This window comes from Eschrichtius robustus, chromosome 18, assembly GCF_028021215.1.
Source record: "Eschrichtius robustus isolate mEscRob2 chromosome 18, mEscRob2.pri, whole genome shotgun sequence".
Taxonomy (NCBI): domain Eukaryota; kingdom Metazoa; phylum Chordata; class Mammalia; order Artiodactyla; family Eschrichtiidae; genus Eschrichtius; species Eschrichtius robustus.
The window spans coordinates 66,486,964-66,502,112 of NC_090841.1; positions in this window are offsets into that span (position 1 = coordinate 66,486,964).

Below are 15,149 nucleotides of genomic sequence, written 5' to 3' on the forward strand. Positions count from 1 at the left end.
TTAAAGATCAAAAGTTTTCTACTTTTCTTTCTCTGTCAGATAATGCTTTTTTAAAAATCTATTGATATTTTTACATTTTTTCTTAAAGAAGATGAGTGGTCTCTCGAGAGCTTTTTTTTTTTTTTCCAGAAGCATCTTGTTTCTTCTTTTAGGAAGGTATATATATAGTGGTGTTTATTTTTATTGACATGTATAATAATATTAGCCCCTATTTAATTGAGTGCTTACTGTGCATCAGGCCCTTCACACTCATCCCTAAGCTCTAGTGCTGTAACCACACTCCCCTTTAACTGAGTATAAGAGAGAGGATAAATGATTCCCCATAGTCACCTGACTTTCCTTCACTTTTCTACTTTACCCCTCATGATTTAATTAGTACCTATTAGATGATGGGTTAAATTTTAGTGAGAATGAATGGCTATCCATAGTTAATTTTAGCTGTTGATTTTTAACATTAAACCTGGAATTGTGCTGAAAATCAGAAATGAGCTTGACCATCTGTGTACCCTCAATATTTGAACACCTGGCTTTCAGCCAGACAGTATTGCTAGCAGGGAGAGAGAATCCAGGCAGAAGAGCTTGCTTTAAGAAAAATTTTAATGATCTCAAGTAAAATAAGCCACTTCTGATGAAAATGGGAGATATACAAGTCTAAGGCCAATTCTAACATAAGGAGACTAGAATCTATACATCAGCATAAACATTGGCCCCTTCAACATGTTTCCTTTAGGCGGCTATGCATATTCTCTGGAAATTTTTTGGAAATCTAGAATTATTTATGACACGTTCACTTTAAATAGCTTCAGTGGTGTCAAATCTTTAAGGTTCTTTGTTTTTGAGAAGTGATTTGATATAGCCAATAAATTTGAGACTAGATCTGAAGAGGTAATACCAATTTTTGTTCCAACATGTATTTATGAATTGAGACTAAAATAATGAGATTGGTTTTCCAATGAGATCTGAAAACTGAACTTGTGCAGTAGTTCTGTAATATTGCTGCTTCCACACTTGGGTGCCTTCTCTGCACAACTCCAAGGGCATCATGCACATTGTGCTCTAGGAGTGACAGTTACATAGAAGAAGAGCAAGAAGCTTGGAGTTGTGGAAGGGGTGGTCCTGCCCGCTACAGCCCAGTCTCCACAAAGCAAAGGGAAATCACCTGGATGATGGAGTTCTTTGTGCTAACCTGATGCCTTTTATATTTGAAATTATTTTAAAATAATTTAGAAATGTAAATCAGATCAAACTACTGCTGTCTTATTAAAAACTCTCCATTTGCTTCTCGTTGCACTTAGAAAAAAGTGACTCATGCTCGTTACCATGTTCTACAAGGCCCCACGTGATCTGGTCCCTCCCTCTATCTCTGATCTCATTTCATACCACTCTCCCTCTCACTATGCCCCAGTCTCATCATCCAAAAATACCTCATTTATATCACTGCCTCAGAGCCTTTGCACTAGCTATTTCTTCTGCCCGGAATATTCTCTTCCAAATCTTGATGTGTTTGCATGGTTGAATCCTCATCCTTCAAGTTGTCAGCTCAGATATCTTTCAGAGACCTCTGACCATTTGTGGTGGATTTATATGAGGCCAATGTAGCTAAGCTGGAGATATGTTTCTCAGAATTACCTCTGCATAATTCCAGAATAGCATGGGTCAAAGAGATGTTTGGAGTAAGATTTAGTGGGCTGAAGTAAAGTAGCCAGATCCAGATTCTTGTTAAAATTGAAAGGTCCAAGCAAGGCCCGCACTGTTGCTGCTCACCCAGGTTATTGCTTATCTGCTGGTTCACCTTCTTGGTCTGTGGGCCAGCAGCCAGGTCCACAGAACACCAGCTCCTACTGGGTCACCTCCTTCAGCTTCTCTGACTCCTGGGCCAGATGTGTGTATTACTCTATGACAAAGGGTGCTGGGTTGTGCAGGACAACCCCATTCTCGAGGGTGGAGACGTCCACTCCATTCTCATGAGTTCCACTCAATTCCCATGGGTTTTGCTCATCCTGGCAGGTCCCAGTGCGTCTTTGCTTTCCCCGCTTTGCATTCATCTTCCCTCTCACTTGCCAGACACAGAAGGAATAGCCCCCTAGAATCCCTATAATAAATCCCTTATTTTATATATTTAAAATTGAGTGTGTGTGTGTGTGTGTGTGTGTGTGTGTGTGTGTGTGAGAGAGAGAGAGATCCTAGTGGTTTTCCTTTTCTGAACAGACCCGACAGATACACCATCCTATCTAATGCTGCTCCCCATCCTAATCACTCTATTACAGTGTTTTCTTTTCTCTTTATAGTACCGCTTTATCTTTGCCTGTTGCCTCTCTCCCCAACTAGAATGTAAATTCTGAGGGAGTTTGGCCATTGTCTGTATTGTTCATTGCTGTATCCCTAGCACCTAGAACATTCTCTGGTGCACACTAGATGCTCAAAAATACTTTTGAATGAATGGATAAAAGCAATTCTGAAAAAGTTTCAGACATGTATTTAGCAATACCTCCTATATAGTGACTTCAATAATGCCTTTGCTGTTCTTTATTAAGTTATATGGAACTGAGAATGTGTAAAAATCTTGAGTGGTCAAGTAGTTGTTAAATAAAGTCTAACCTCTAAAACTCATCAATTTTAAGAGGATTCCTCAAGTTGTCAAAGAGCCAGTTTCCCTCTGTTTTAAATAGACTGTATTGGGACCATGTGACTGGCATTTTAGCCTACCGCACTAAAAGCACCAATTTAAAAGACGTTTAAGTTAGCTAGAGGAAGGAATGTTGACAGTAGTCAGAAGCAGGTGGGAGAAAGAAAAACTAAAAATGACCCTAACACTCAAATCACAGCAGCCTGGAGTCATTTAGTGTGGGTGAAAACAGCCCTGTGTGCCTCGATAGACACTTAGAGCTTTATTGTTCAATGTAGCTCATGACAATAGCCCTTAGTATTCAAAGATTAAATTATAAATTATGTTCAGAACCCTCATAGAAATGTTCAAATACATTGTTAATGTTTTATTCTTGTTAAATTGGTAATATATGTACATTGATTGTACAAAAATTAGAAGGTTGAAAAGGGTAAAAAAGTAAGTCCTTGCAGCCACTTATTTCCCTCCCCTGGATTCAACCTCTGTTACCAGTTTCTTGTATATTTTTCTAGAGATGGCCCCATGTATATATAAACATATGTGAAACACAGATTGGAGCACCCCATACAGGTTGTTTTGCACATTCAGCAGTTTATTTTGTATCCCTACCTACTGAGCTGCCCCATCTTTTCATCGATTGCTTAGAATTCCATTATATGAATGAATCTTAATTTTTTTTTATCAGTCCTCTGTTACTAGACTTGGTTTCCAGCCTTTTGCTATAACAGGTAGCCTCTTAACTCTTGGAATAAAAAATTTGCCTGGCCCTCTTCCCCTACTCCCAGACTGTCCTGCTCCCCACCCCACCCCCCATCCCACTTTCTAGGATCTAAATCATTGGAATTTCCAGAGTGCTAGAAGTGTCTTTGTTATTCATGGTGGAAACTGATAGTTTATGCTAATGAGATGACTCTGTATGAAAGCTGACCACACCAGAAAGACCAAGCATGCGATTAGAGGGTTGGGGCTTTGAGTCACAGTGATATCAGCCTGACCTCTGGGGAGGGAAAAGGGGATGGGGATTAAGTTCAACCCTGTGGTCAGTGAGAGACTCTATCATGCCCATGTAGTGAAACCCCAACAAAGACTCTGCACACTGAAGCTCAGTTGAGCTTATAGATTTTTAAAATACAGGTAGAATTTAAAGTTTGTTTTTTTTTTTTAATGGCCACTGTGTTTTACCTGTGTCATAGGTAGAAAAGCCTTACCTCTTGGAGATTATGTTTAAACCCCTCATATTTTCTTCTAACAGTCTTTTTTTTAAAATATGTTTAAAGTTTTGATCCACCTGGAATTAACTTTGCTGTAAAATGTGAACTAGGGATACAACTTAATTTTTTTGAGATGGTTGCCCCCTTATTGCAACATCATATATTGTATAATCCACCTTTTATTTATTGATTTGTAGCTAATCTATTTGGGAACTTTTAAGCCTTTTCAATAAACTGTTGATTCATGGTCTAATACCACACTGTTTTAATTATTGTAGCTTTAAAATATGCCTTACTGTCTGATAGGGATAATTTCCTGTTAATACTCTCCTTTTTCATAATTTTTTTATTATTCTTGCCAATTTTTTCGTATGAGCTTTAGAATCCTTTTTTTTTTCTGATTTTTTTCAAAAGAAAAACAAATCCTGTTTACTGTTTTTAGTGGGATGTATTAAATTTCTATATCAACTTAGGGATTTGACTTCCTTAACATGTTGGATGTTAATTTCACAGATGGTAGCTTGTCCTTTTGGCTCCTTAGCCAAGCATGTCATCAACTGTCTGAACTGTGGTTGCTTCCATAGTGATTCATGAAACTGGTATGAAATACCTTTCTATTTTTTTAATATGAGTGTGTGTTTGTCAATCGCTTTTTAAAGACTTCTTTATATAGAACTTATACATTTCTTGATAATGCCTAGATATTTTAATGTTTTCTTTCATTATATGTTGTATATGGCTATTGTTTTACATGTGAAGACTGTTGGTTTCTGTATTTTAATTTTGCTTTCAATCACCCAACTGAAATCCCCTAACAGTTGTAATAACTTTCTAGTTGGTTCTTTTGTACTTTCTAGATAAACAATCATGTCATCTGCAAAGAACGATCATTTAAATTCTCTTCTTCCCTTTTTTACCTCTCATTTTTACTCCTTATTGCTAGTATCTCCAGAACAAGGTTAATTAGTTTTGGTAACATGGTGGTAAGAGTTCTACATTCCACATGAAGTGGTTCCAAGTAGACTTTGAAAAGTTAAATATTTGTAGTGTAATCCCTAGAATAAGAACTAAGAAAAAAACAAACTATACATTTTTTTTCAAAAATGCAATAGGAAAATTAAAAGGGAATAATAAGAAATGTTCAAAAAAAAGAAAAAGAAGAAAGGGGAAATGAAGGAATTAAAATCAGAGAAAAATAGAAAAGCAGAAAACAATAAAATGATAGACCTATATCCAAACACATCAATAATTACGTTAACTGTAAGTGTTCTAAATCACCAGTTAAAAGACAGAGATTGTCAGAATGGATTTTTTTTGAATGTCCCAACTATATGCTATCATCTATAAGAAGCTCACTTCAAATATAATGATATAAGTAAGTTGAAATAAAATAATGGGAAAGATATACACATGCAGACAATAATCAACTAAAAGCTGGAATGACTATATTAAGATCAAAGTAGACCTCAGAGTAATGAAGATTACCATGGATAAAGAAAGGATTAAAAGATAAAAGGGACAATTCACTAAGATGACATTGCAATCCTAAATGTATACATTAAACAATAGATCTTCAAAATACATACATCAAAAACTGACAGAACTGAAGGGAGAAATAGACAAACTCATAATTATAGTTGGAGACCTGAGAACTCTTCTCTTAGTGATCAACAGAACTAGTAAAAAATCAGCTAGAATACAGAATTGAACACCACCACCAATCAACCAGATCTAGTTGATATTTAAAGATCACTCAACCCAACAGCAGAAAAATATACATTCTTTTCAGGTGCACATGGACCATTCATTAAGATAGACTATATCTTGGGTCATAAACCATAACAAATCTAAAAGAATTGAATTTATACAAAATATGCTCTCTGATCATAATCAGGAGCAGAAAGATAACTGGGAAATCTACAAACACTTGAAAACCAAACACTTTTTAAATGAACCATGGCTTACCAAATATATTTTGAATTGACAGAAAATGAAAATACAGCATATGAAAATTTGTGGGAGGAAGCAAAAGTATTTCTTAGAAGGAAGTTTATAGCACCAAATGCTTGTATAGGGACTTCCCTGGTGGTGCAGTGGTTAAGAATCCGCCTTCCAGTGCAGGGGACGCGGTCATTCCCTGGTCAGGGAACTAGATCCCACATGCATGCCACGACTAAGAGTTCACATGCCACAACTAAGGAGCACATATGCCACACCTAAGGAGCCGGCAAGCCACAACTAAGGAGCCTGTGAGCCGCGACTAAGGAGCCCACCTGCCGCAACTAAGACCCAGTGCAACCAAAATAAATAATAAAATAAATAAAATTAAATAAAAATTAAAAAAAGAAAGAAATGAGCTATCAAGTATGAAAAGACATAAAGAAAACTTAAAAAATAATGCTTGTATAGAAAAGAAGAAAAGTCTCAAATTAATAATCTCAGCTTCCAACTGAAGAAAATAAAGAAGTGAAAAATAACCCCAAAGCTATCAGAAGGAAGGAAATAATATAAGAACAGATATCAATGAACTTGATCACCGAAAAACCATGAAGAAAATCAATAAAACCAAAACTGCTTCTTTGAAAAAAATCAGTAAAATTGATAAACTCCTAATAGAATTGACAAAGAAAATAAGAGGAGACACAAATTACTGTTATCAGGAAAAAAAGAGGAGATATCAGACTCAGCAGACATTTACAGACTAACAAGGAAATACTGCAAAACAAAACCAAAAACAAAACCTCTGCTGACATTAATATGACAATTTAGTGGGCTTCCCGGGTGGCGCAGTGGTTGAGAATCTGCCTGCCAATGCAGGGGACACGGGTTCGAGCCCTGGTCTGGGAAGATCCCACATGCCACGGAGCAACTAGGCCCGTGAGCCACAACTACTGAGCCTGCGCGTCCGGAGCCTGTGCTCCGCAACAAGAGAGGCCGTGACAGTGAGAGGCCCGCGCATCGCGATGAAGAGTGGCCCCCGCTTGCTGCAACTAGAGAAAGCCCTCGCACAGAAACGAAGACCCAACACAGCCAAAAATAAATAATAAATAAATTAAAAAAAAATATGACAATTTAGTTTAAATAATCATTTCCTGAAAACCATACGTAAAGAACTATGAAAGGTCTGAGATTTTACCCTACTTACTACCTAACTAGTTAACCTGTTACTGCTTCGTGGAGGCTGCAGAACACATGAGACTCCTAGGTCAGAGACGAAGGACTTTATTACTCAGAACTCAGTAAGCATCATGAACTTCAGGCTGTTTTGCATTGGTTACACATACCTCTAAGTCCATGGGGGCAATACTGGTAAGACTAGATGGATGTTACACATACAGTGGATTTGTGTAGCCCCCAAGGAACTCTGAACTTGGGGAATTTCTCTCTTTTGTAACTGGCTTTGTGTTGAGAGGGAGAAGTTACCTCACCTTGCTCACTGCAAACACAATCCTGAGAAAGACCCAGACAGAGAATGTTTGGAGCCTTGCATTCTTGACATACCCAGCAAAGGCATATGCAGGGATTCATAGGGCTCATGATGGATTACCTCTTCCAATACCACAAACCACCAAAACCTACTCAAGATGAACTAAATATCCAAAATTGTCCTATAATGACTAAGGAATTCTTGTTTAAAAGGTTTAAAAGCCTTCTGAAATAGAAATCTCAAGGCCCAGATGGTTTTATTAGTGAATTCTACCACGCATTTAAAGAAGAAATAATACCAAATTCTACACAATCCCTTCCAGAGAAATATAAGAGGAAAGAGAGAAAGATGCAAAGGCAATTCAGTGGAGAAATGAATGTCTTTCCAACAAACAGTGTTGGAACTATCGGGCATCCATATGCAAAATAAATGAACCTCAACATAAACCCCACACCTTATACAAAAATGAACTCAGAATGAATCATTGATTTAAATGTAAAACTATAAAACTGTAAAAACTTTTATAGAATACATAGGATGAAATCTTTGTGACTGAAAGTTAGTCAAAGAGTTCTGACATACCAAAAGCACAATCTACAAAAGAAAATATTGAGAAATTTGACTTCATTAGAATTGAAAACTTTTGCTCTGCAAAAGACACAGTTAAGAGAACGAATAGACAAGTTACAGTCTGGGAGAAAATATTTTAAATCACTTACGCAATAAAGTGCTCTATATTAAAATATGTGTAAAGAGCTCTTAAAACCCTACAGTGTGAAGACAACCCAATTAAAAAATGGACCAGGGAATTCCCTGGTGGTCCAGTGGTTAGGACTCAGCACTTTGACTGCAGAGGGCCTGGGTCTGATGGTTGGGGAACTAAGATTGCGCAAGAATATATATAGATGACAAATTAGCACATGAAAAGATGTTCAACATAATTAGCCATTAGGGAAATGTTAATTAAAATCATGGTGAGATACCCCCTATTAGAATGCTAAAATAAAAATACTGAAAATACCAAGTCCTGCCAGGGGTGTGGAGCATCTGGAACTTTCCTATATTGCTCGTGGGAATGCAAAATGGCACAGCCATTCTAGAAAAACTGTTTTGCAGTTGCTTATAATGTTAAATAAATTACCATATGACACAGCAATCCTACCTCTGGGTAATAACCCTAGAGAAGTGAAAACTCATGTTCACACAAATATCTGTACACAAATGTTTATAGCAGCTCTATTCACAATCAAAAAACTGGAAACAACCCACATGTCCTGAATTAATAAAGTATGATATATCCATGCAAAGGAATAGTGTCAGTAATAAAAAGAAACAAACTTAATTCACACAACTTGGGTGAGTCTCAAAGGCATTATGCTAAATAAAAAAGCCAGTCTTAAAAGGTTATATACTATATGATTCCATTTAGATGACATTTTCAAATAAACAAAAACTATAGTCATGGAGAAAAGATCAGTGGTTGCCAAAAATTACAGGTGGGAGAAGGGTAAGACTATGAAGGGGTAACACCAAGGAGTTTTTTGGAGGTGTTGGAACTTTTCTGTATCTTGACTGTGGTGGCTACATCAATCTATGCGTGTGTTGAAAGTCAAAAAGCTGCACACTAAAAAAATCAATTTTGTGTCATAATTTAGAGAATAAAATAATTTTTTAAAAATGGTTGTTGGATGTTGTCTAATGCCTTTCAGCATCCAAGAATATGATGATAGGATTTTTCTCTATTGTTCTATTAAGTAGTGAGTAGTATTATCAGATTTCCTGATGAAGAACCATACATTTTCGAAAGTTTTACCATCCCAAACTAATGAGATTTTTAAAAACTGGGATAGTTAATAGGGTATATACACTTTAGCACTTTAGAGAATGAAAACATTCAGGTTCTCTCATTCTTTGAGAATGTCTTTTTAAATTTTTTTAAACATCTTTATTGGAGTATAATTGCTTTACAATGGTGTGTTAGTTTCTGCTGTATAACAAAGTGAGTCAGCTATACATATACATATATCCCCGTATCTCCTCCCTCTTGCGTCTCCCTCCCACCCTCCCTATCCCACCCCTCTAGGTGGACACAAAACACCGAGCTGATCTCCCTGTGCTATGTGGCTGCTTCCCACTAGCTATCTATTTTACATTTGGTGGTGTATATATGTCCATGCCACACTCTCACTTCGTCCCAGCTTACCCTTCCCCCTCCCCGTGTCCTCAAGTCCATTCTCTAAGTCTGTGCCTTTATTCCTGTCCTGCCCCTAGGTTCTTCAGAACCTTTTTTTTTTTTTTTTGATTCCATATATATGTGTTAGCATAAGTTATTTGTTCTTCTCTTTCTGACTTACTTCACTCTGTATGACAGACTCTAGGTCCATCCACCTCACTACAAATAACTCAATTTCGTTTCTTTTTATGGCTGAGTAATATTCCATTGTATATATGTGCCACATCTTCTTTATCCATTCATCTGTTGATGGACACTTAGGTTGCTTCCATGTCCTGGCAATTGTAAATGTCTTTGAAAGACAAGAGTCGTGTGTTTGTTCTGAAAAGTGCATTTAAAATCAGTTGTATTATTTTGAATTTTTGCTTTATGCATCACTTATATTTCAGGGTTTTTGCCGCTGGATGCTTTAGAGTATAGCTGGTTAGTTGTAAAAGGTGCCAAAATCTTTCATATTTAGAAGGCAGTATTACCTACTAGAAGGAACAGGGACTTTTTAACAAGACAGACTGATTTCAAATCCTGGCTCTGCCATTTTTCAGTCATTTTCTCATGTGTAATCTGGTTTTGGAGCAAACAGTGATTCCTTTAGCATGGAGAAGGGGTCTTACTGAATAGAGTAAGGAGTGTCCACAAGTGAGAGATGGGTTCTAATATTACTAACTCACAGGATTGTTGTAAGGATTATGTATGGTGCTTGTGCCTACTCAGTGCAATGTTCTTTTTTTATAGACCTGAAGGTTGTGTGCAGAACCTTCAGCGAACCTGAGGCTCTTCCTAATCTATTCATTCATAGAGATGATATTTAAAATGTCCATGAGATGAAAGTGTTTGTTTTAAATAATTGTACATATGTGGTTAGAACAGAAAGTAGGTGTGATTGGAATATATTCAAGATTCTATCTAACTCACACGTGACTACATTCCAACATACACCCACACAAAATAAACTTTAAAATCTCTTGCCTAGCCTGTGAGCCTCATAGATCTTTCAGAAGATTAGCTGTTAAGACTTATCCAGAAGTTAGAGTGTTTGTAAAAGATTTTTTGGAGGGGAGGGGGGGTGTTAAAGTAGAAAGTGGTTTCTTCTTAGATACACCAATTTCTATGACCAAAGTTCCTTATCAAATTAGTAAACTATAATATTCTTTTGTTCCTTTTGTAAAGATATCAGGGTCTGTAGAAATAAATGACATTCAATAGTTATTAAAGTTTACTGTTTCCAAACTAACAATCCTTTTAAGCCCCTGTAAATTCTATCTTTGATTGTTCCTAAAAGCATATAGAGTTGTTCATAAGCTTAATTTGAGAATTCTAGATGGAAAGCATTCTAAATGTAGTAAAGTCAGGCTTTAAGAGCAATATCAAAAATCACAAATTATGGCTCTTATCTAGATTTCAAGGTCATAGATCTCTCACCTTTTAAAATATAAATTCCTTTCCAGAGAGCAACATTTCACTGCCTGCTCTTCAGCTTCCAGGAACCCATCTCTCTCGCTCTATCCAGTAGGACCCCTTCACTGTGCTGAAAGGATCACTGTGCTCCGAACCAGATGTTTTCCCCCAGGGCTCTGCTTTAAGTCGGTAAGGCAATATTTCCTGCCCTTTGTCTTCTTATTTCTCATGCTCTTTACCATAATGTTATTTTGCTGTTTCTAGTTCTTGATGATACACCACTGTCAGCTCAAGCTCACGCTATGACTTTCAACAGCTATGACATGTCTAAACCGCATTACCTTGAAAGTGTTGGCACTAGTGAAAAATAGAAAGGAGCCAAATTAATAAAACAAAACATTTCAAAGGGTTCCTATGGATACACCCTGAAACCAGGAAGTACACTTTGGGTTGAGTTGACTCATTCGCCTATAATCACCTCTCCTATCCTTGCTGCATCATTTATGTACACACCGTATAATACGGGCTTGAGGAGAATCGGAGCATCTGATGATTGCGATCACATCACCAAAGGTGTGCCTTTCAGCCTATAAAATCCATTCTTAAATGGGTTATTGTATTTGAAGTGATTTATTACAATCTTTAGAGATAAAATATGAGTACTGTACAAGGGGTGTGGAAACCGAGGTACAAAAATGGCATGTTTTATGTAGAGGAGCAATCAGAAACTAATGAGTATGCATTCTAATAAGGGTAAAGGCACTGCAGCAGATTGAAAAGACTTCCTTTGATTGCGAGTTGAACCTGTGCAGAGCTGGACTCAGTAATAAAGCAGTGTTATGTTCCTTTGCATCTGATTTTATGAGACCTTTATGTGTCAGTGTGACTCTCCTCTTTATGTAGTTGTATTTCAGTTTTAATATATTTGCTTAGAGTTTGATTTTCTTTACTGAGGTAAAGCTTCAGGGTATAAATGTAAATGCTACTGTATAGCCCCTGAGTTATGAGTGGCAGGCGAGGAGTCAGGAAAGGAGGAATATAGTCTGAAGTGAAGATCAGCTTTTTTTTCATTTAAAGAGGAAATGCTTTCTTATCTCCATATATGTAGTGACTTTTTTTTTCTTGGGTGATTTACCTATACCTGACCTTTTCTATTTAGTTCTTCATCTTTTCCTTTATACTTTCTAAGAGCTTTACCTATAATGCATATTGGAAATATTTTTGCTAGTTTGTGATTTGCTTTTCCGTTTTGTTTGTGATTTTTTTGGCATTCAGAAATGTAAAGTTTTCACGTAGCTAAATATATGAATATTTTCCTTTGATGTTTCTGCCTTTAGTGTTCTTTAGTACCCTAAGATTATATATACAGTTACATTTTTATTCACTAATTCCATGGTTTCTTTTTTTTCACAATTTTTTAATTTACGTGGAGTTTATCTAGATGTAAAACAATAGTTCTCATCCAGGGCTACGCATTAGAATTACATGAGAAAAAAATTTATGTGTCTAGATGCCATCCCAGACTAATTAATTCATTTAGACTTTCTGAGGGTGGGGTCTGGCCATTGTATTTTTCTTAGAATTTCTGCAAGTGATTGACGATGTGCAAACAGAGTCAACAATCACTGTTTAAAGAGTCAGGTATGAATCCAAGGTTTTGTTTTTCCAAATCGTTCCAATCCACCTTACCAAGATGTTTTTGAAGAATATTTACTAATACGAAAATGGTCATGATAAAATAAGCATAAGTGAAAAAAATTGACATAAACCTTACACATGTGTGGCATATATACCAATACCCTCTGATTCCAACTTTACACTAATGTATGTAGCACTATACAAAAGACTGAAAAAATACATTCAAATCTTAGTGATGATTATCTCTGGGTGGTGGAATTCAAATTTTTTAATTTATTCTTTTCTGCATTTTCCGAATTCTCTACAAGGAGCATGTATTACCCTTTATAATAAGAAAAATTAAAAAGATTAATTTCTAGTCTTAATTATTTTTTAAACAGTACGTAGAAGAATAGGAGAAATGTTTCAACTGCGACAATTTTCATTAGATTAGGTCTGTGGCTTGGGAAGGTGGCTTGTAAGATGAGGACATTGCACTTGCATACATAAGTTTTACTGTTTGCTGCTTATATTTTTATAAACAAATACATGTTTATTTTATAGACATTGATTTAAATTATAACTGATTTTAAGTTTATGAAATGTTTGCTTTTTAAAAAAATTTATTTTATTTATTTTTGGCTGCATTGGGTCTTCATTGCTGCACGCAGGCTTTCTCTAGTTGAGGTGAGCGGGGACTACTCTTCATTGCTGTGCACGGGCTTCTCATTGTGATGGCTTCTCTTGTTGCGGAGCACGGGCTCTAGGCGCGTGGGCTTCACTAGTTGTGGCATGTGGGCTCAGTAGTGGTGGCTCATGGGCTCTAGAGCGCAGGTTCAGTAGCTGTGGCGCACGGGCTTAGTTGCTCCGCAGCATGTGGGATCTTCCTGGACCAGGGCTCGAACCCGTGTCCCCTGCATTGGCAGGCAGATTCTTAACCACTGCGCCACCAGGGAAACCCCAGAATGTTTACTTTTTAACATTAACTTATCTCTGAGAATACAATACAGTTTGGGGAAGACTGATAAAAAGAATCTGTAGAGTTCAGCATCTGATTTCTTTGGCCAATGAGGAAATCATAGTGGCCAGTATGGTTTTATCTTAGCTTGTGTTGGCACATTTCCTCATTCTGCAGAAGGGATTCAATTTAATACTAAGACGTTGCATTCATGTAGGACTTCTGTAGACAGTAGAAACTAAGAACTTTAGACAACATTCAGTCCATTCTCCTGTTGACAATTAAAAAAAAATTTTTTTAATTGAAGTGTAGTTGATTTACAATGTTGTGTTAGCTTCAGGTGTACAGCAAAGTGATTCAGTTTTTCAGATTCTTTTCCATTACAGGTTATCACACGATATTGAATATAGTTCCCTGTGCTATACAGTAGGTCCCTATTGTTTATGTTGACAATTGACAAGACTTTTTGAAGACCATTTATTACATTGGCGCCTTACAAAAATTCCTGTATTCAGCTGGCGAGATTTTACTGTATGTCACTGAATCTAAGATTCCATTGTTTTTAAGATTTACCGTTAATTTTACTAAGAAACAAACTGCTGCTAACCAAATTATGACACAATGCTTTCCAAACACATCAACTATTAGATGCGTTCAATTTCAAGATCTTAAAATTTGAAACATAGATGCATCTTAGAATCGAAATACAGGCATTTTTTTTCTTCAAATGAGAATACAGAAAGATGAGGAGACTTTCTTTTCCAATACGTCCAGGATTTAAACTTCAATATTCAAATGTTCTATACCATGAGGACAACTAATTTGTAGAAGTTATAACTGAGATTAGTGAAGAAAGGATTTGTATGATAATTTGTTAGGAGATGTATTAGTCCAAGTGATAAAGGTATTATTGTTGGAGGTCAACCTGAGAAGGATCAGAGGCCACGTCTTCCTACCAATCGAAGTGACACTGGAGACATTTGTTTCTGCCATATTAAGTGTAAAGTCTTATCACTAGTAAGCTTTCTTCTGCAAAAGCTTTCTAATTAGTTAAATGACTCAGGCCCCCTCTTTGCCACAGCTTTGACATCTTCCCGAAGTGCTAGAGGGGAGTGAGGGGATTTGAAACATTTTCTCGTAAATATTTGACTAGTTTGACTCTGAGCAGAGTGGCTATTATATTAATTAGTCAAATCTTACAATCACAGATTTGAAAAGGAGTCTTAGAGATTCTCTTAAAACAATCCCCTCATTTTGCAGATAAGGAATCTAGAGGCTCTGGGCAGGGGGGAGGGGGTGTAAATAATTTGCTCAAGATCACATGGTCACATAGAGGCAGAGCCAAGACTGGAATCTAGGCCCAGGCTCCCAGTCTAATATGCACTTTCCACTGTTACACATTCCCAGTATTCAGGGATATGATGATTGTGGTTTTTAAGTAATTTCAAATGCACTGAATTTGTAAATTATATGCTTATTTTGGCATATTTGTTTTGTAAGTGTTTGCTTCATCTGCTTTGGGGAAAATCTAAAAGAGAAACCAGCAGTGGTGACTTATCACTTACAGAGTTCAAGGCATTGGCCACGTACTTTCTATAATGTAATCCTCTCAACAGTCTTGACAGGTAATGCGTTCAAATAGGTTAAGTAATTTACCCAATGTTACACAGTTAAGTGACAGA